The sequence below is a fragment of the Cornus florida genome, unplaced genomic scaffold, assembly GCF_030987335.1.
Source record: "Cornus florida cultivar Cherokee Brave unplaced genomic scaffold, ASM3098733v1 CherokeeBrave_3.0.0_Hap2_Chr03, whole genome shotgun sequence".
Taxonomy (NCBI): Eukaryota; Viridiplantae; Streptophyta; class Magnoliopsida; order Cornales; family Cornaceae; genus Cornus; species Cornus florida.
In genome coordinates, this window is record NW_026775573.1 from 71,215,533 (window position 1) to 71,238,936 (window position 23,404).

At 36.7% G+C, this 23,404-nt stretch overlaps 1 pseudogene; it reads right to left on the reverse strand.

Annotated features, from left to right (window-relative positions):
• Positions 1-267: 267 nt before the first annotated feature.
• On the reverse strand, positions 268-365 carry LOC132301832 (small nucleolar RNA R71; annotated as a pseudogene).
• Between the last annotated feature and the right edge of the window lie 23,039 nt (positions 366-23,404).

Genomic DNA, 23,404 nt, shown 5'->3' on the forward strand with positions numbered 1-23,404 from the left:
ACCATTAACATGTGCCCCCTTTTCTATGGGTTGAGCAATGAAGAGCCTTATAAACATTTAGATGAGTTCTTGGAAGTTTGTTCCACCGTGAAAATCACGGATGTTCTGGAAGAAGTCCTAAAAATGAAGCTTTTCCCTTTCACTCTTCGGGATAAAGCTAAATATTGGTTTAACAACTTGTGGCCAAATACAATCACCTCTTGGGCACAATTGCAACAAGAGTTCTTAAAGAAGTATTACCCCGCAAGTCGAACCATTGCCATGAGAACTTCCATTCATGAATTTAAACAAAAAGAAGGAGAACCCCTTCATGAAGCATGGGAACGTTTGAATGACTTGCTACGAAAGTGTCCACATCATGACATTCCTAAGTGGCAATTAGTTCAATGTTTCTTTTCAAGTTTATTCGATGCCAATAAGGGCATTATTGATGCTTCTTGTGGCGGAAGCTACATAGAAAGAAATTAAGATGAAAGTTGGCTTCCTTTTCGAAAAAATGAGTGAAAACTCAATGCATAGATCTTCATCTTCTAGGGGTGGTCACCTAGCAAATGTGGGAGGAAGGAAAGCTTTAAATCAAATAGACTCTTCCATAGAAATCGCCGCAGAGGTCAAAAATCTTACTCAAAGGTTTGATAAATTCCTTTTGAATTAGGGTCCGGCAATTCAATCTTATTCCCATCCTTCCAATGAAATGTGCATGACTTGTTCTAGTTACACTCACCATACTTCAAATTGCCCTCTTGGACAAATCATACCAAGTGAGTCTCAAGAATAAGCAAATGCCGCTTTCATTCATCAAGGGAACAACCCTTATTCCAATACTTACAATCCGAAGAGGAAAAATCATCCAAACTTTGCATGGAGAAATCAAGGAGACGGTGCAAACCCTCCTCAAACTCAAGGTTACCAAGCAAAGTATGTTCCCCCACTTAAAAATCAAAATCAGAATTCTCAAGGTTACCGTCCTTCATTCAATCCTCAGAATGTGAATCAATACTCTCATCCTCAAGCATCAAATTCTCAATCGTACTCTAATCCAAATCAAACGCCTCCTAAGAGTTTCGCTTTTGAGGACAAGGTCTTGCAAGCCTTATGTGATCTTCGAAACGATAACCAATTGTTTCATTCTCACTCTTAATTAATTACAAAGCTTGAAGCTCAAATCGGGCAATTAGCTAATTCTTTAAATGTAAGAGAGAAAGGTAAGTTGCCTAGTCAAACTGAGACCAATCTTAAGGGGCAATTTATGGCGCAAGTAAGTCCTTCATTGGAATTTTTTGGAAATGAGCAAGTTCAAGCAATTACTACCTTGAGGAGTGGTAGAAAAGTGGAAAATAAGGTAGAGGTACCTAAAGAGAATAGTGAACTGAAGCAACCAAGTGGTAGCATCCGTCCCATTCCAAATCCTATTCCTATTTCTTTGGATGCTAGTGGTTCTAAAAAGGACATTCCATCATCTACATCATCATCTCCCCAATTAGAGAAGCCTTATGAGCCAAAAGCTCCATTTCCTCAAGCTTTGAGAGAGACTTCATCATTTGGGAGATAAGAAGGAAAAATTCACGATATGATGGAAGTTTTTAAACAAATGAAAATCAATCTTCTTCTTCTAAATGCAATTAGGCAAATTCCACCATATGCAAAGTTTTTGAAGGACTTGTGCACACAAAAGAGGAAGAGCAAGGGAAGGGACCTTAAGAAAGTGCTTTTAACAGAACAAGTGAGTTCCATCATTCTGTCTAACACTTCTCCTAAGTTCAAGGATCCAGGTGCTCTGACCATTTCTTGTGTTATTGGAAACCAAGAGATTCGTAGATATCTCCTTGATTAAGGTGCAAATATCAATTGCATTCCATACTCTGTTTACTTGCAATTAGGATTAGGGGACTGGAAGCCAACATCGGTTGTGATCCAACTAGCCGATAGATCAATTAAGAAACCGAGGGGAATTGTTAAGGATATTCTAATTAAGGTTGATAAATTTTATTTTCCAGTTGATTTTGTGGTACTTGATACTGAACCAGTCCCTAATCTTACTAGTCATAATCCAGTCCTCCTAGGAAGACCATTCCTTGCCACCGCCAATGCCACCATTAATTGCAGATCCGGCATTATGGACATCTCTTTTGGCAACATGATGGTTAAGCTTAATGTATTTAATGCAAGTCAACATCCCACAGATGAAGACGAGTGTTTCCTAGTGGATGTCTTAGATGAAACCATAGAGGAGACTCTTCCCTCTATTCTCTCTAAGGACCCTCTTGAGGCGTGCCTTTATGATATGTTTGAAAGTTGTGGTTTTGACATAGAAGGATCCATAAGTGAGGTGAATGCTTTGATGGACTCTGTAGCCACTTTGGATTTCCCACCTTGGAAAAGCAAGAAAGAACCTCTTCCTTCACTCTCTAGTACTCCACCAGTTCCTTCTCTCATCACTCCTCCTACTCTTGAGCTTAAGCCTCTTCCATCTAATCTCAAATATGCCTTCTTAGGCCTAAAAGAAACTCTTCCAGTCATCATTGCTTCAAATCTTGAAAATGACCAAGAGAATGATCTTTTGGAAGTGCTTAAAGCTAATAAAGAAGCCATTGGATGGAATGTGGCTGACCTAAAAGGCATTGACCCTTCCATTTGTATGCATCGCATACATATGAAATAGGATAAAAGGCCATTTAGGGATGCTTAAAGGAGACTAAAACCAAATATGAAGGAAGTTGTCATGAAGGAGGTTGTGAAACTTCTAGATGCAGGAATCATTTATCCTATCTTTGATTCCAAGTGGGTTAGTCTAACTCAAATGGTTCCCAAAAAGTCAGGAATCACAGTTGTTGAAAATGCTAAGGGTGATCTTATTTCAAAACGCACCACCACTTCGTGGCGTGTTTGCATAGATTACCGAAGCTGAATTTTGCCACTAGGAAGGACCATTTTTCATTTCCTTTCATTGATCAAATCTTAGAAAGATTGGCTAGGCAACAATATTATTACTTCTTAGATGGTTACTTGGGGTATAATCAAGTGGCCCTAGATCCATTGGATCAAGAAAAGACCACCTTCATATGTCCTTTCAGTATATTTGCTTATCGATGGATGCCTTTTGGATTGTGCAATGCTCCTGCCACTTTCCAAAGGTGTATGATATCAATTTTTTCGGACATAGTGGAGAAGCATTTAGAAGTCTTCATGGATGACTTCTCGATTTTTGGGTCCTCATTTGATTCGTGTCTCCAAAATCTCAAAAAAGTGCTTCAAAGATGTCGTGAGACTAATCTTGTGTTAAGTTGGGAAAAGAGCCATTTCATGGTTCAAGAAGGAATCATTCTTGGACATGTCATCTCTAAAAGAGGAATAGAAGTAAATAGAGCGAAAGTTGAGTTGATTTCCGAATTGTCTCCACCTACTACGGTAAGAGAAATCCGCTCCTTTCTAAGGCATACCGATTTTTATCGCCGGTTCATCAAAGACTTTAGCAAAATTGCTAGACCCTTGTGCAACCTTCTTGCCACGGAGACTCCATTTGTCTTTGATGAAGCATGTCTAAATGATTTTCATCAACTTCGCACTCTTCAATCTGCCGCTCCCATCATGCAACCTCCAAATTGGTCCTTACCATTTGAGATTATGTGTAATGCTTCTGACTTCGCAATGGGTGTTATTTTGGGGCAAAGGGTAGGTAAGCTACCATGTGCTATATACTATGCGAGTAAGACTTTCTCAAGTGCCCAATTGAACTATTCTACCACCGAGAAAGAATTACTTCCCGTAGTATATGCCCTTGATAAATTTCGGTCATATCTTTGTGTTTTCTGATCATGCCGCTCTTAGGCATTTTTTAATGAAAAAGGAAACCAAACCTCACTTGATAAGATGGATCCTACTTCTTCAAGAATTTGACTTTGAAATCAAGGATAAAAAGGGCTCCGACAATGTTGTTGCTGATCATCTGTCAAGATTAATGGTTGAATCTTCTCCAAATCTTGAAATTCATGAATCATTTCCGGATGAACAACTCTTTCAAATATCAAATGGGACGTTGCCTTAGTTCACCGACATTGTTAACTATCTTGTAACCGGCAAACTTCCTATTACGTGGTCAAAACAAGAAAATGACCGATTCTTTGCTAACATCCAGAAATACTATTAGGAAGATCCCATTCTGTTTCATTATTGCCCGGATCAAATCATAAGGAGATGTGTGCCGGAAAGTGAAGTTCCGAGCGTCCTTGTGTTTTGTCACACACTTGCTTGTGGTAGGCATTTTAGTGGAAAAAAGACCGTTTTGAAGGTTCTTCAAAGTGGGCTCTTCTGGCCACTATCCACCGAGATGCCTATAACTTTTGCAAGGTGTGTGTTTAGTGCTAAAAGTTGGGATCAATGTTAAAGAGAGACATGATGCCTTTAACTTCAGTCTTTGTGATTGAAATCTTCAATGTATGGGGCATAGATTTTGTGGAACCATTCCCAATGTCTTATGGCTTTCAATACATTCTTGTTGCCGTTGATTATGTGTCAAAGTGGGTTGAGGCTTATGCTACCAAAACGATTGACCACTCGGTGGTAATTGCATTCGTCAAATCAAATATTGTGACGGCCCAAGTTTTGTAAACCCGGTGCGTCAGTGATGACTAAAAGATGACCCGATAATGGATCCGAAATGAGGAAGTGAAAGGTGAAACAACGGTCTCTAAAGATACAAAGCATCTCTAAGACACCAATGTGACCCTCAATGAGGTCACGGAACCTAAAGGAAACAAATGCAGAAGTGTCGTTTCAAAAACGGACAAAAAGAACCTAAGGGCAAAATGGTCATTTTGCAAAAAGTGGATTCAGGTGCTATAGAGTACAACGCTGGAAAGACAATGACAAATTAGTCAAGTTCAAAAAAAAAGTGTACTCAATTTGGAGTCCGGACGGGGGAGAAAGGTCAAAAACAAAAATGATGTCATGGCGGCCCGACGAGGACAACCCACCAGTGCTACAACTGAGAGTAAAAACGGTCATCTAAATGGACTTTTTTGGAAAAACTCAAAGAAGAAACCCTCCCTAAAATCAAGTTTTCTATGTGACACGTTAAGAAAAATAAAATAAAATAAAAATGCATTGTGAAATACCCAAAATGCCCCTGGAACAGAATAGGGTAAAACTCCCTAAAAATGCTACTTAGAGTTTTTCTTTCAACAAGAAAGGTATTGTTTGCCAAAGTGAGCATGCAAGTGTATGTAATATGATAAAATAGATGTGCTACAATGGCCTATAGCCTCATTACAATACATTTACAACATTTGACATGTCAAACCTCCAAGTTAGAAAAATTACATTTCATAGACAAATCATGAACATGCTAACACTTGCATATGAACAAGAATGCTTCTAAAGAAGCTCAACTCAGCAAATCACCCAAGCAATTACAATCTCCAATCTTGTATCCTGTACCTGAAATATGCCCCAGTATCGTAGGGGTGAGTAACATAAAGCTACTCGTAGGAAATGAGCATGCATCGACCTACATTTTACAAGTCTACATGATTTAATCATTGTGGTTCATTCCACCTAACGTCTATGTCAAATGTGAGACTCAGGGAGCATCCTAGCTACCTAAGATCATTTCTAGCATAAAACACATCCTTTATGCAATTTCAACAACACAAGAGCATGCTACACATAACAATAAGATATAACATGCTTACACAAAGCAACTAGTTAGAAACATGCTTACACAAAGCAACTAGATAAAGATTCTCAAAGTTATCAACTTGAAATCTAAATGCTAAATCAACTAAATATAGCAATTTAGTATGGATGTACTTAACAACATCAAATCGCCAATAACCAAAACCACAGTCACAATATAAACATGATTGATAACTTGGAATTGAATGCGAAAACAAATAGTGGAAGACTTGGACATCACGTCTCGGACTAAACCAAGAACAAATTGGTTATTTCGGGCATTAACCCGCTGGAAAGATCACCCTAGTGCGCACTATCTCAATTGGGGAGAACTCATACCCCCCACACTAAAGATGAACTTTAGCCATATCACAGTAACAATGTCCCAAGACTCCAAAATAATCAAATAAGTTCACAACTTATACGTAATTTATATAATGCACTAAGTCACCTTCCATGCACAAGTAGATTGTATCCACACAACACATGCTCTAAATCCACAACTACTATAAGATGACAATGTCGAATCTTCAGAGCGCGATTCGTTACGCGCTATAATAACATCACATGTCGAATCTTCAGAGCGCGATTCGTTACGCGCTATAACAATATAATCCAATATTGAAACATAACTCATAAATCCATTATAAGTCAAAAGTCATGCTTCAAACATACTATCAATGTCAAATACATGAGTTAATCAATAATACAATAGAAATGGAATTTAATCAATAAACTAATTAAATTCCCTAGCTTCCAAATCCCAATCAAATGGCCTCCAATTAATACATGATAAACAATATAGTATGGTCATTACATACACCACATCAAAACTCGATTAGGCCATAAGAACAATAAAGTGGAATTTAATTAAATCATGATAATCAAACCCCTAACTTCTAAAACAACATCAAATGGTTCCAAATTAACATATGCTAGAATATAAGTCATAGTTATCATAAATATCAAGTTAAACACTTAATTAGGCCAATGGAACCCTTAATTAGATTTTAATTAATCATTTTAACTAAAATCTCTAGATTTTCATACTTGTCCAAATGCTCTCAAATTAAAGTATATTAAACAACATGCTAAGACATAATTTAAAAGCATATCATAAGTCAATTTTATGCTAGGTACGGCCATGGGATTTAATCTTTCACAAAAGATAAATCTTAAATAAAATATGCAATTCTTATTCAATTAATCCCAATTTAATCTATGTTAACAAACATATTAAAACATGATTTTCTAGTATGCCACAATTCCATTTTAAGTTATATACATCCTTGTGAATTAAATTTCATACAAAGAAATAATTAATACTAATTTTCTAGAATCGATACAAGGCATGAAATTAAGTTGTATAACCATGCTAAACACTCAATACAACACACACAAAAGCCTAGGACATCCCCTACCTCAATTTGAGATGAAAATCTCAAAAGCCATCAAAATGGAACGGCTCCGAATCCGTTGAAACTAATAGGTTTTGTCGGGGACAACGCCGTGAACATAACCCCCATGAAAGCCCCATCAAAATCATAACTTGACCTCAAAAACAAACTCAAGAAATGGTCAAAACTAAATTCTAATAAGGGAGAAAGGTAAAGCACGGCGAGGGGAACAACAAACGTTAAGGCCGAAGACTTTCCATCAAGGAAAAGTGAACCAAAAGAGGAGAAAGAAGACGGCAGCACCCTTTAGGCTGCCATGGGAGCTCCAGGTCATGCATGAAGAGGGAAGAAGATGAAAAATGAAATATCTCACCCCCTTTTTATAAAAATCTCAAAAAGTGCCCCGAACGGGTCCCGTTGGGTCTGAAAAAGTAAAATTTGAGCAGACGCACTCAAATGGCAAAACTTTGTGAACAAAAAATATTCAAAATGATAAAATATGAATAATGGAAGAAACGGCATCAAAAACTGAGTCCCGAGCAGAAAGTTATGCCTAAAACAAGTTTGGCGCAAACTGGGGCCAAAAACCCTGAAACTGGAAAACATCGACCAAGAGGAAATTCCAAGAGTACACAACTCGACAAAATGTGAAAATGAATCCCATACGAGGATCCAGGCTCAAAACAAGACATTTTGCCATAACTTTCATAAATTGCATAATGGCCCCTCAAAAAAGTGAAAACTGCACTTATGGCCCAGAATGAAAATATCTTCCAAAAATATTTTCTTTAAAACCCTTGAAATAAAATATCTTCAAAAGATATTTACAAAAAATACCCCAAGAAAAGAAATTAATCTCAAAGAACTTTGCATCCATGCCCCTATGGACACTAAGAGCAACCAGAGTACTTTCTTGCAAAAGTAAAGATACGTATTTCGTGGAAACCACTCAAGATGGAGATACATGAAGTAAAAAACCAACTCCGAACACAAGAAGTGTGGTTACGCCAACAAATTGTCAAATAGGGAAAAGACAAAATAGGGAAAAGGACGAAATAGGAAAAATGACGAAAAGTGAATAGTGTCGAAAAAATGAAAAATGCGGAAACGACTCGGTCCTGAAAGGAAGTTGTCAATCCACAGAAAAGAGTCTCGGAAATCACTCCAGAGCACTCGAGACAACACTAAGTGAAGAGGAACTGAACTCAGAAAGGAAAGATAATGGAAAAAAAAAAATATCCGTGAAAATCCGGGTCATTACAACCTTTCCACCTTAAAGGGATTTTGTCCTTGAAATCCAGCCCCAACCAAAACAAAAAGGTGAAACCAGGATAACTACGGAGTACATCTTCGAGTATCCCACACAACGCGATACAAAAGCTATCCCAAAGCTGAAAGACAACGCATAGACCAATGTCATTCGCACCCACGTGCTAATGACAGGACAACCTCTCAAAAGGAAAGTGACTAAATGGCCACCCAACAAGTTGGAACTCACACACAGAACCCAAGGTGAGACAAAGGAATGGAAGACAACAATCGTAAACATCCTCTAGATGAACCATCATACCGATCCAAAAACGACCACCAAAAGATCTCCAAGATGACCACGTATCATATCAGGGTACCGGACAAGACGATGCGGTAGTACGAATAGCGATCAGAACCTGCCCACGATGTACTTAAATGTGTGGTAGCAATGACAGTGCCTAGTGCCCGCCTATACTTACTCGTCAGTAAGGTAGCATCGACGGCAACTAGTACTCGCCCACAACATACAATTTTGTACGGTTGTACGGTAGCATGGCAGTATAAGGCACTAAATCATAACCTGCCCCCCCACTAGGTCTACCCAAGAAACCTCTCGATACAAATGACATCAATGTCAAAAATGATCATTACCAAAAGCACTATGGAGACCAACATTTTGTGAAAGTTGAGATATGGTCCAAAGATGTCTGGCCAGACCATCCTAGCCAATCCCAAAACTCTGACAACAATGCCATAGGTACTGCCATGCTTAAGGCCTTAAATCCTCAATACAACAAAACCAACATCTCCTATGTCTCAAAATACCCCTATTAACAACATTAATCAGGAATCCAAAACCTAACAAGCAAATCAAGACCTCCAAAAATTAAAACGAAACTCACCACAAGACATTTCATCGAAAGTCCTACATTTCTCCCTGAAACAGATCAACTACATGACCAATCACCATGATCAAACATCAGATCCACAACCTTATCATAGATAACTAAATCCTCAAAATACAAGTCCACTAAGTGGCACTCACATCAAAATGCCAACAACCAAGGTCATAAAATGAATCTCTCAAAACCGTGCTTGGCATCACCAAGCTAAATCAAAATTCCTCAATTTCTATCGATCCATAAACAACCACTGGAATTACGATTCCTCAAAACCATGCCTAGTTATAACTAGAACGAGAAACTCCACAATAAGCCATATCCAACAGCGATCCTCCAAAACTCCTCCTAAAAGTTAACCACATCCAGACCTCCAAAACGGAAACAAGTCTCTAAAAGACATTCTCAAAAGAGCATCGAGCTCACCTCATAATCAAACAAATCCTCAATGATATGGACAAAAGTCCCCATAAAATGATCCCACACCAATCAACTCACTCCGAGCACCACAATTCCGTCAACAACCACAACAAAAACTCCCCAAGGAAGACACGAAAGAAAGGGTACCACCAGTCCTAAAAAGGAAAACATCACAACCCCATCTTTGAAATAAAAGACAACAAGGTCAAAGACTTCACCCCCTACATGGAAGTAAGTCGACCAAAATCCATCAAATCCTCACCAAGGACTCAAAACAACAATAGTGATCCTCACGGACCAACCAACCAAGAATTGTGCACAACGCAACGAAAAGAAGAGACTCACTCCTTGTAAAGTTCTTTACTCGAACCAAGAAGAGAGAAGAAACCCTATCCTCCCACAAGTGTCAATATGACAACCACGAAAATGGAGCATCCTTCCCACCTTAGGGAAATGGATAGCTCAAGACAAAACAGATGTGACAACTCCTCTACAAGGAATCTCACAGCGAAACTCTTACGGAAACCCACATACACACTACGTGTGACTGAGGAGAAACAAAAGGGAACCCAAACCTGGCAGTCATGCATGTGACAAGGAATGCAACTACCAGAAAAAAATCTACTCACATAGATAAAAATCAAAGGTACATGCAACACGTCTCCACGTAAGCACAAAAGCATGTCATTAAAGCGTAATAACAGTATGGCATCTCTAAGCATATAAGGAAGGCATACTAATGCCACACAACAAGAAGGCAAATGTGGATACACCTCCATCTACTCATGCATCATAACATCATAAATCATACTACTAATATGGTAGTAAACGAAACTGTAAAAGACAGAATGATGCAACGATGAACCCTATGGACATCGTGTCCTAGAGTGTCTAAGCAAAAGGAAGGACCAGTCTTAGCCATAAACTGTCTCTAAAAACCAATACGACATCAACCTGTCTCAAAACAAATGTGAGCCCTTACCACAATGGTAAGACTTTAACAATCTAACTCTAAATCTAAAGGTGACACTACAAGTGACGCTAACAATGCAATGCTCTCTCTACCCGAAACATCAATCAATTGACTTGATCCCAAAAGCGTCATCACTCAAGGAGAACTCCAAAGAAAATAGCAACTATAGCCATGCCAACAACAACCAAATCAATCACCACGACTGATCCCCAAAACAAACACCATCATCATCGATCAAAAAGACAATGCCTATCAAAACAAAATCGACACTGATTCCATCCGAACTGCACATATAGCATGCCAGTACGGTAGCATGACAGTGTCATGCACCCACCCACAACGTACCCGCCCACGAAAAACCCAAGTTCCAGAGGAATCATCCTGAACAATCAAGGATCCTAAGAGGTCCATAACCTCATAATGGCCCCAAACCGACAAATCCAGCACTATGGTAACGCCAAACAACTCATCTCACGAGAGCCTAAACAAAAGGTGACCATCCACCTACTTTAAAACCAATACTAGGTCGACAACAACTTATACTACCACGAAACTGTGACTACAATCACCATCAACCTCAACTCGTGCCTCAATGACTAATCCCGTGTCATGCCAAATATGCAACACAATTATGCATATATAATTCTAATCTAGCATACATCACATGTCATGCTCTTTACATTAGAATAACACAATGCTAAACGAACGGCATACAACATGTAGCACGTAAGCACATAAATAGGTTATCAACCAAAATATATTATCATAAAGTATATAAACACATAGATCATGGCAACAAAAGCATGATATGCACCCAAAACCCATCGTCCTAAGGTTTTCGAACCTAGGAGCTCTGATACCACTTGTGACGGCCCAAGTTTTGTAAACCCGATGCGTCAGTGATGACCAAAAGATGACCCGATAATGGATCCGAAATGCGAAAGTGAAAGGTAAAACAACAATCTCTAGAGATACAATGCATCTCTAAGACACCAATTTGACCCTCAATGAGGTCATGGAACCCAAAGGAAACAAATGCAGAAAAGTCGTTTAAAAAACGGACAAAAAAAACCTAGGGGCAAAATGGTTATTTTGCAAAAAGTGGATTCAGGTGCTATCGAGCACACTGCTGGAAAGACAATGATAAATTAATTAAGTTCAAAATTTTTTTTACTCAATTTGGAGTCTGGACGGGGGAGAAAGGTCAAAAACAAAAATGATGTCGTGGCAGCCAGATGAGGACAATCCACCACTGCTGCAACTGAGAGTAAAAACGGTCATCTAAACGGACTTTTTTAAAAAAACTCAAAGAAGAAACCCCACCTAAAATCAAGTTTTCTACGTGACTCATAAGGAAAAATTAAAAAAAACGCATTGTGAAATACCCGAAATGCCCTTGGAACAAAATAGGGTAAAACTCCCTAAAAATGCTACTGAGAGTTTTTGTTTCATCAAGGAAAGTATTGTTTGCCAAAGTGAGCATGCAAGTGTATGTAATATGATAAAATAGATGTGTTACAATGGCTTATGGCCTCATTACAATACATTTACAACATTTGACATGTCAAACCTCCGAGTTAGAAAAATTACATTTCATAGACAAATCATGAACATGCTAACACTTGCATGTGAACAAGAATGCTTCTAAAGAAGCTTAACTCAGCAAATCACCCAAGCAATTGCAATCTCCAATCTTGTATCCTGTACCTGAAATATGCCCCAGTATCGTAGGGGTGAGTAACATAAAGCTACTCGTAGGAAATGATCATGCATCGACCTATATTTTACAAGTGTACATGATTTAATCATTGTGGTTCATTCCACCTAACGTTTATGTCAAAGGTGAGACTCAGGGAGCATCCTAGCTACTTAAGATCATTTCTAGCATAAAACACATCCTTTATGCAATTTCAACAACACAAGAGCATGCTACACATAGCAACAAGATATAACATGCTTACACAAAGCAACTAGTTAGAAACATGCTTACACAAAGCAACTAGATATAGATTCTCAAAGTTATCAACTTGAAATCTAAATGCTAAATCAACTAAATATAGCAATTTAGTATGGATGTACTTAACAACATCAAATCGCCAATAGCCAAAACCACAGTCACAATATAAATATGATTGATAACTTGGAATTGAATGCGAAAATAAATAGTGGAAGACTTGGACATCACGTCTCGGACTAAACCAAGAACAAATTGGTTATTCCGGGCATTAACCCGCTGGAAAGACCACCCTAGTGCGCACTATCTCAATTGGGGAGAACTCATACTCCCCACACTAAAGATGAACTTTAGCCATATCACAGTAACAATGTCCCAAGACTCCAAAATAATCAAATAAGTTCACAACTTATACGTAATTTATATAATACATTAAGTCACCTTCCATGCACAAGTAGATTGTATCCACACAACACATGCTCTAAATCCACAACTACTATAGGATGACAATGTCGAATCTTCAGAGCGCGATTCGTTACGCGCTATAATAACATCACATGTTGAATCTTCAGAGCACGATTCGTTATGCGCTATAACAATATAATCCAATATTGAAACATAACTCATAAATCCATTATAAGTCAAAAGTCATGCTTCAAACATACTATTAATGTCAAATACATGAGTTAATCAATAATACAATAGAAATGGAATTTAATCAATAAACTAATTAAATTCCCTAGGTTCCAAATCCCAATCAAATGGCCTCCAATTAATACATGATAAACAATATAGTATGGTCATTACATACACCACATCAAAACTCGATTAGGCCATAAGAACAATAAAGTGGAATTTAATTAAATCATGATAATCAAATCCCTAACTTCTAAAACAACATCAAATGGTTCCAAATTAACATATGCTAGAACATAAGTCATAATTATCACAAATATCAAGTTAAACACTTAATTAGGCCAGTGGAACCCTTAATTAGATTTTAATTAATCATTTTAACTAAAATCTCTAGATTTTCATACTTGTCCAAATGCTCTCAAATTAAAGTATGTTAAACAACATGCTAAGACATAATTTAAAAGCATATCACAAGTCAATTTTATGCTAGGTACGGCCATATGATTTAATCTTTCACAAAAGATAAATCTTAAATAAAATATGCAATTCTTATTCAATTAATCCCAATTTAATATATGTTAACAAACATATTAAAATATAATTTTCTAGCATGCCACAATTCCATTCTAAGTTATACACATCCTTGTGAATTAAATTTCATACAAAGAAATAATTAATACTAATTTTCTATAATCGATACAAGGCATGAAATTAAGTTGTATAATCATACTAAACACTCAATACAACATACACAAAATCCTAGGACATCCCCTACCACAATTTGAGATGAAAATCTCAAAAACCATCAAAATGGAACGGCTCCTAATCCGACGAAACTAATAAGTTTTATCGGGGACAACGCCGTGAACATAACCCCTATGAAAGCCCCATCAAAATCATAACTTGACCTCAAAACCAAACTCAAGAAATGGTCCAAACTGAATTCTAATAAGGGGGAAAGTAGAGCACGGCGAAGGGAACAACAAACGTTAAGGCTGAAAACTTTCCATCAAGGAAAAGTGAACCAAAAGAGGAGAGAGAAGATGGCAGCACCCCTTGGGCTACCATGGGAGCTCCAGGTCGTGCATGAAGAGGGGAGAAGATAAAAAATGAAATATCTGACCCCCTTTTTATAGAAATCTCAAAAAGTGCCCCGAACGGGTCCCACCGGGTCTAAAAAAGTAAAATTTGAGCAGACGGGCTCAAATGACAAAACTTTGTGAACGAAAAAGATTCAAAATGATAAAATATGAACAACAGAAGAAACGGCGTCGAAAATCGAGTCCCGAATAGAAAGTTATGCCCAAAACAAGTTTGGCGCAAACCGAGACCAAAAACCCTGAAACTGGAAAATATCGACCAGGAGGAAATTCCAAGAGTACACAACTCGACGAAATGTGAAAATGAATTCTGTACGAGGATCCAGGCTCAAAACAAGACATTTTGCCATAACTTTCATTAATTGCACAATGGCCCCTCCAAAAAGTGAAAACTACACTTATGGCCCATAATGAAAATATCTTCTAAAAATATTTTCTTAAAAACCCCTGAAATAAAATATCTTCAAAAGATATTTACGAAAAACACCCCAAGAAAAGAAAATAATTTCAAAGAACTTTGTATCCATGCCCCTATGGACACCGGGAGCAACCAGAGTACTTTCTTGCAAAAGTAAAGATACGTATTTCGTGGAAACCACTCAAGATGGAGATACATGAAGTCAAAAACCAACTCCGAACACAAAAAGTGTGGTTACGCCAACAAAGTGCCAAACGGGGAAAAGACAAAATAGGGAAAAGGACGAAATAGGGAAAATGACGAAAAGTGAATAGTGTCGAAAAACGAAAAATGCAGAAACGACTCGGTCCTCAAAGGAAGTTGTCAATCCACAGAAAAGAGTCTCGGAAATCACTCCAGCGCACTCGAGACGACACTAAGCGAAGAGGAACTGAACTCAGAAAGGAAAGACAACGGAAAAAAAAATATCCGTGAAAATCCGGGTCATTACAAATATTTTTGCTTGTTTTGGTATGCCAAAGGCCTTGATAAGTGATGGAGGAAAACATTTCTGCAATCAATTCTTGAAGCAACTTTTCTTGAAATACTCTGTCACACATAAAGTGGCCACTCCCCACCATCCCCAAACAAGTGGGCAAATCGAGGTATCAAATAGGGAAATCAAACATATTCTTGAGAAAACTGTCAATCCGACCCGAAAAGATTGGTCAAGGAAATTGAATGATGCTTTGTGGGCTTACTAGACAGCTTACAAGACTCCAATAGGCATGTCTCCATATAGACTTGTTTATGGGAAACCTTGTCATCTTCCAGTTGAGCTAGAACACAAAGCACTTTAGGCAATGAAAAGGCTCAACTTTGATCTTGATAAGGCTAGAAAAGACCATTTGCTACAACTCAATAAGCTAGAGGAATTGAGAAATGATGCCTATGATAATTCAAAAATCTACAAGGAAAGGACAAAAGCATTTCATGATAAACATATTGTGAAAAAGTCCTTTGAGGCCAGTCAAAAGGCTTGGTTATTCAACTCTAGGCTCAAATTCTTCCCTGGAAAGTTTCGAACCAAATGGGAAGGCCCTTATCAAATCATCTCCGTCTCACCTCATGGGGTGGTTGAACTTAAAAATTAAAAAGATAAAGGGACCTTCAAAGTTAATGGTCAAAAGCTTAAACCATACAATGATAGATAAGCTCTTCAAAGAATTGTGGAATCCGCTCTCTTGGTGGATCCCATTTACTTTGAAGATTGAGAGCATCTCACGACTTTCTAGCGACATTAAACACTAACTGTATTGAGTTTTCCTTCGTTGCATGTTAATTTACATTTTATTATTATTTTATTTTATTTTATTATTTATTATTATTATTTTTTTTCCTTTTGTACATTTATGCATTTTGAAATTCAAAAAGAAAAAAAATATAACAAAATAAAAAAAAATAAAAAAAATTTATGGGTAATGTAGGTTGGTGTTAGATTTTTATTTCCATTATTATTATTATTATTATTATTATTATTGTTATATATATATATATATTTCATTTTAGCGTATTTATATTTCTTTTTAGTTTTGCTTCTTTAAAAATATATATATGTAAAAAATAAATAACAAAATTAAAAAAATATTTAAAAAAACAATTTAATGAGTAGTGTAGGTTAGTATTTAATTTTATTTTAATTTATTATTATTTATTTATTATTATTTTTACATATTTTATTTTAATATATATATTTTTTCTAATTTTGTGTCAAAATAAAAAATAAAAAATAAAAAATAAAAAAATAATAATAAAAAAATAATTAGGAGATCAATCTCATTCTTAGTAGAGAGCAACAAAAAAAGTACCCAAGTGGATTGATCCCCCAACTATGTGGATGAATCCCCTTTTACTTGTGCTTTCACTTTCATCGTTACACAGTGAAGGGGAAATTTTTTTTGCCTAAAATTATCATCCCCCATTCTAAAGATCGAGCGCCTTTTTTCCAGCCCTCACTTCTCTCCATCGCCTAGCTGCACTTACCCAAAAAGCTGCCTCATTCTATCCTCATCACCCTCACCTCTCATATCTCTACACCGAGCACCACACTACCATCACCAGCTCCGGCCGAATCAAACCCACCCCAACCTCAGTCTCGGGTCTCTCTCATTTGTCTCGTTTTCCGGCGGTCGCGGCTGGGTCGTTCAACGGCGTCGCATCTGGGTTCTCTCCAGCGATAGCAGCTGGGTTCTTTTCCGGATCGCGGCTGTTCATCTTTTCGGCGTCACGGCTGTTCGCTGTTCCTTCCGGCGATTAAGATCGAGGCTGTTTCTTTTCCAGCGCCTTTTCCTGGGTCTTTCCGGCGTCGCATCTGGGTCCTTTTCTGGCGTCGCGGTTGGTTATTCTCTGGCGATCGCGGCTGCTTTTTCTCCAGTGATCACGGCTAGTTCTTCTCCGATCGCAGCTGGGTTCCTCTCCAGCGATCGCAACTGTGTCTCTCCGGCGATTTCGGCTGGATCTCTTCGGCGCTTTCGGCTGGGCTCTTTGCAGGCAAGTTTGCAGGTTCTTCCGGCCGTGCTTGTATGAGTCCGATTCCGGCTGGATTTTTCTCCGGCCACGGTTTAAGACTCGGATCGTGATTCGCCTTTCATTTTTCTGGCTCGTTCTTCTTTAATTCCGGCTGGGTTCTTCTCCGATCGCAACTGGGTTCCTTCCGGCGATTTCGGCTTCGCCGTTCTCCTTTGCATGTATATAAAAAAAATAAAAAATTAAATAATAATAAAAAAAAACATAACAAAAAAAAAATAAATAATAAAAAAACAAAATTAAATAACAAAAAAAAATAAAAAATAAAAAAAATACATAACAAAAAAAATAATAATAAATTAAACAAAAAAAATTAAATAATAATAATAACAAATACATAATAAAATTTTTTAAATAATAATAAAAATTTTTCAATAGCATTCTGTCTCTAGTGACGTTAAACTTAGCCTATTTTTTTTTTTTTTAGTTTGTGGGTTGTATATACATGTTCTTTTTATCTTTGTTTTGTTTTTAAAAAGTAATAATAATAATAATAATAAAAAAAACAAACAAAACAAAAAAAGAAAATAAAAATAAATTCAAAAATGTATGTTACCGGTGTGTCATTATGACTGGTTATGAATGTTTTCAGATTTTATCAAGGGTTTCATCTCATATCTCTTTGCATTGTGTTATATATTATTTTGAACTGTATGCATTGCTTATCTCATGTAATATTTGATATGAGTTTGCTATTATGGTTATATAGCTAGGTTTTTGCATCCAAGTTTGGGGGAGGCATCTTTCCTACTGGATCATTGCTGGACTTCATAGTCTTTGCCATCACGGTATACTCTTTCTATTATTTTTCATTGTTCTCATTGCACATTGAGGACAATGTACAGTTTAAGTTTGGGGGTAAGGTCATCATGATTCATTCTATTTTAAGTTGAGCTTTAAATGCATGATGAGATTTGAGATATGTTTGGCAATGATTTCAAACTTTTGAAGCATAGTGCCTCTGAAAAGCAAGTTGTTAGAGTCTAATACTTCTTGTATGCTCTAGGATGCTATTTAGGGGTAAATTTTTAATTTTTGATATCATGTTTTCTCTTCTGGTACACATCATCTTGTTGGTTGAAAATGCTTTGAGAGTTAATTCTAGAATTCTACATTTGCACTTGCATACACTAGCATTCAATTTGTGGGGTACATGCTTAGTTGATTATCGTCTTGGTTTGTCCCAATTGAGCTAGTATGCTTTGAAAACTTTCATTCTTGATAAAATGACCTTGCAAAGAAAAGAAATAAAAGCACTCACCAAAGGTGAGGAAAAAAAAAAAACTGCGTTCTTTCAATATGTCAACTGATTAAAAAGGAAGACAATGAAAGAATGTAAGATGTATGATTAGTTTGAGTTCGTAGCCTAGCCATTCCGAGTCATTACGCCCTTAGGAGTGTCTTTACACTTACCGCCCTAAGACCATCTGGTTTGGGAGTCGTTGGCTCAATACTTGTTACATGGGGTGATTAGAGAGCTTAAGGAATTTGAACATTGTACATGGTCATACATAATAAAAAAATAAAAAATAAAAAAAAATAAAATAATGAAATCAATATAAAAAAAGAGAATGTTTGATTGAATAATAAGGTTCATTCAATGTCTTGATGTCTGGTACTATATCTGTATGCTAGTTTGAGGGTAAGGCTATGCCATTACTTTGATTTGTTAGGATAACAACACATTTTGATGCCAGTTCACTCAAAAAGGATGATAGAATTGATTCAATTTACATGATGAACTTGCTTGATGTGTGGAGGACCATTTTTACTTACATGATGTGGCAGCCCTAGTTTTTAGGCCAGCGCGTCTTGTGATGAACCGAACGTAGATTCGATAACGAATCCAGAATGCGGAAATAAGAAACAAGACAACGGTCTCCCAAGGCACAACACACCTCTAAGACACTTTGATGATCTTCCATGAGGTCGTGGAACTCAATGAGAACTGACGCGAAAGTAAAAGATCGAAAATATGACAAATAAGCCCCTAGGGGCAAAATAGTCATTTTACATGAAAATGACGTCCCTAGAATGTATATTATTCCTGAGACACATCCATGACTTTCCGTGAAGTCATAGAACTCAAAAGAAAGTAGCGGAAGCGAATTATAAGAAAACCGGACAAAAATAGTCCCAAGGGCAAAATGGTCATTTTTGAAAATATAGATTCGGGTGCTACCGAGCACACCAATGGAAAGACAATGAAAGATTAATCAAGATGGACTCAAGAATCGCATGATTTGGAGTCCGGACAAAGGAGAAACGGCAAAACAACGAAAAAATGGACATACAAAGTAAAAAGGGTAAATTGGTAATTATCCAGGAAGATCCGGGTATAACTGAGCACACCGTTGGAAAGACAGCAAAAAAATAGTCAAGTTCAAATTTTTTTTTACTCAATTTGAAGTCCGGACGAGGGAGAAAGGTCGAAAACAAAAAGAGTGTCATGACAACTACAGTGCTGCCGACCAACTATTGCTGCAACTGAGAGTAAAAATGGGCATCTAAACAGACTTTTTTGGAAAAACTCAAAAAAGAAACCTCCCCTTAAATCAAGTTTTATTTCCGGAAACATGGACAAAAGCATAAAAAATGTATTACAAAATGCCCAGAATGCCCCCAAGAAAATCAGGTCAAGAGGGTAAAAATCATTCTTAGCTACTGCCCAAGGAAAGGAAATGAGGCTTCGGGAGGTTTTTAAATTGCCTAAATTGAAAATGCAATCTTAAAATACACCCACAAGACCCCCAGAAGTTTCGGATCGGTCGTCACACTTTTCAAAAAAAAAGTCGATGAATAGTACCAAGTACACTTGTGTTAAAATCAGTAAAAAATCTGGCAGCAAGGATTTTTCGGAAAAAAATGAGTTTTTGAGGGCCAAGATAATGTTTTCTGGAAAAACACAAAGGAGAAACCCCCTCCAAAATTAAGTTTTCTACCCAAAAATGTGGGCGAAAATGAAAAAAAAAAACATATTGTGAAATGCCCGAAATGCCTCTGTAACAGAATAGGGTAAAAACTCAAAAAAATACAACCTTAAGTTTTTGTTTCATCAAGAAGGGTATTGTTTGCCAAAGTGAACATGTAAGTATATATGATATTATAAGGTAGACGTACTACAATGTCCTACGGCCTCATGACATGTTGTATGTAAAATATGACCCTTCAGTGTATGAAATTTCCTAACTTCCATAAGCAACAATGAAGTTAAAAATTTGCATACATATCACATAAGTGTCTTTGGCCCTTGGTCTCATTACATACAAGTCAAATACATTGCATAGAGTGTACTTATGTACACATTACATAAATAGAATCAAATATACACATTTTGACCTACAAGACTACAAGTGGCATTTCAAGCCAATCTTTACAAGAATTAAAACCTTCAAGTCTACAATCGTCCAAGCAATGATGAACATCACGAACCAAGTCTTTGTACCTGAACAAATCGTTCAGTAACTTCGGGGTGAGTAAACAAGTTTACTTGTAGATAATGAGCACGCATAGACTCAATTTCTTTAAAGATTTTTACATTAACTTGAAACAATTCAAAAGGGTAATGCCACCTAACGTCTATGTCAAAAGTGAGACTAAGGGAGTATCCTAAGCTACCTTAGATCATTTATAGCATAAATCACATCCTTCATGCAATTCCAAACAACATAAGAGCATGTTACACAAAGCAATAAGATATAAATTCTCAAAGTTATTAACTCGAAATCTAAAATACGATAACAACTAAATATAACACTTTAGTATAATTAGAAGTTCTAATATAACGCATAAAGATCTAGATCCTTAAGGTTATCAACTTGAAATCTAAAATGCAAAAACATCTAGATATGACAATTTAGCATAGATGTACTTAACAACATCAAAAACATGCGATGATTTCTTAAAAAAAAATCATAATGCACAAATGTACTTAACAACATTAAATCGCCAATAACCTAAACCACAAGTCACAATTAAACATGATTGTCAACTTGGAATTGAATGCGAAATCAAATAGTGGAAGACTTGAATATCAAATCTTGGATAAAGCCAAGACCTAAACGGTTATTTCGGGCACTAACCCGCTGGGAATACCACCCTAGTGCGCACTATAAAATAGGGAGAACTCATACCTCCAGTACTAGAGCTAAACTCTAGCCATATCTCAGCAACAATGTCCTAAGTGACTCCAAAATAATCAAATAAGTTCACAACTTATACGTAATTTAAATAATACACGAAATCACCTTCCATACACAAGTAGGTTGAAACCACACAATCCATGCCTTAGAATTTCCATTCTAAAATGGCATATATAATGTCAATTACAAAGTGTGCAATTCATTACACAAGGCAACAATATATTCCATAAAGAAAACATGTTCTCATGAATATAAATATAACAACAATGCTATCAAATGCTCAAAACACAACCAAGTGAATACAGAACAAGTCCAAGTCCATGATTTGAATATAGAAACAATATCTAAAATACAAATAGATCCATGGAGTCATTAGATAGAATCTAATTAAACAAAATAATTAAATTTTCTAGATTTCAAATCAATTCTAAATAACCTCAAATTAATATATGTTAAACAATATAGCATGGTCATTACATATATCCAATCAAAAGTGCAAGATAAGCAAGATATCATCATATAGAATTTAATTAATTTAAATCAATTAAATCTCTAGATTTCAAAAGTTGTTCAAATGATCTCAAATTAATATATATCCAGCACTAAGTCATGGTCATACCATATATCAAGTGTAAAATGGAATACAAGCAAAACACAATTAACTAGAATTTAAATCAAATTAAATTCATTTAATGTCTAGATTTGAAAACTCATTTAATATATAACAAAGATCAAGTCATGGCCATGCTATATATCAAGTCTAAAATGAGTTAAATGCAAGCTAAGATAAATCATTAATTTCTCAAATTAACTAAAGATATGCATACAACTTATATTTCATACAAAAGCAAGTAAAACACTTAGAAAATAAACTATAACAATCCCTACCTCACTAGAGAAGAGTCTCTCTAGAATCCAAGGCAAACAAATTCAAAATGGCAAACCCTTCAAGGGTTATCTAGAAGAGGATGAGAGGAACAAAAAGTATTTCAAGCTTTATGGTCTAAGGTGAGTGGAAGGGCCTCAAAAATCAAGGTCAAAGCTTAAGCATCAAGCTCCTCTAATGGTGGCTAGGGTTTTTGGTGAGGGAGGAAATGAAACAATGAGATGAAGTGTAAGTGGAGGAATTAGAAATCCTCCACTCACTATGTGATCTTACACCATGGTCAACACACATAAGTCTTGGTCAATTGCACAAAAACCCCTCTTTAAAACCATAATCCCAAAGTGGCCCAAAAATGCAAGACTTAATTTGGAGCATACACTTGTCACTCATCCAAGCATCCATTATGGGCTTAATCCTAAGCCTACACTTGTCAATCATCCACGTGATACCCCTCGATTCTAGAGCCACGGATGATCAAGTCCGAGCACAGATCTGAGGGATACCAAACAATTAATATGTAAAACGAATACGGAATATAAAATAAAATAAGAAATAAATAATGGAAGAAACTAAAATAAAATCCTTTTAGAAATAATGTTTAAATCCGCTATTCAAAAAAACCTCCAATACTTTAACAACTCGGGAATCCATCTCCAGTGGACCCCTAATAAAAATTCCAAGCTGAAAGAAAGTAAAACTGAAGATAAAATCCAAATCCAATATCTGGAAGGAAGTCCTACATCGTCGGTAGAATGGAAGATCGTCTCTGCTCAGCACGAACAAGCTCAAGCCTGGAACTGACGTATACCTAAAAAATAGGAGTGGGTCAGGCCTACGAACAAGTTCTATCCTACTACAATCCAAGTAGAGACTCGATACGCATATACACTCTAACTAGCTCAACAATAATTATATAATCCGTGTATATATATATATATATATATCCACACTATGGACTCTCACTGGACTATGATACGGGTCTCAACCTAAGTAGAAGGTAACATGCAAAACACACCTGAGTAGGCATGACTACCTAAGCCTAACAGGGTACACCTCAACCAGCATAGCCAGTTACGCGTCCTATTGCATA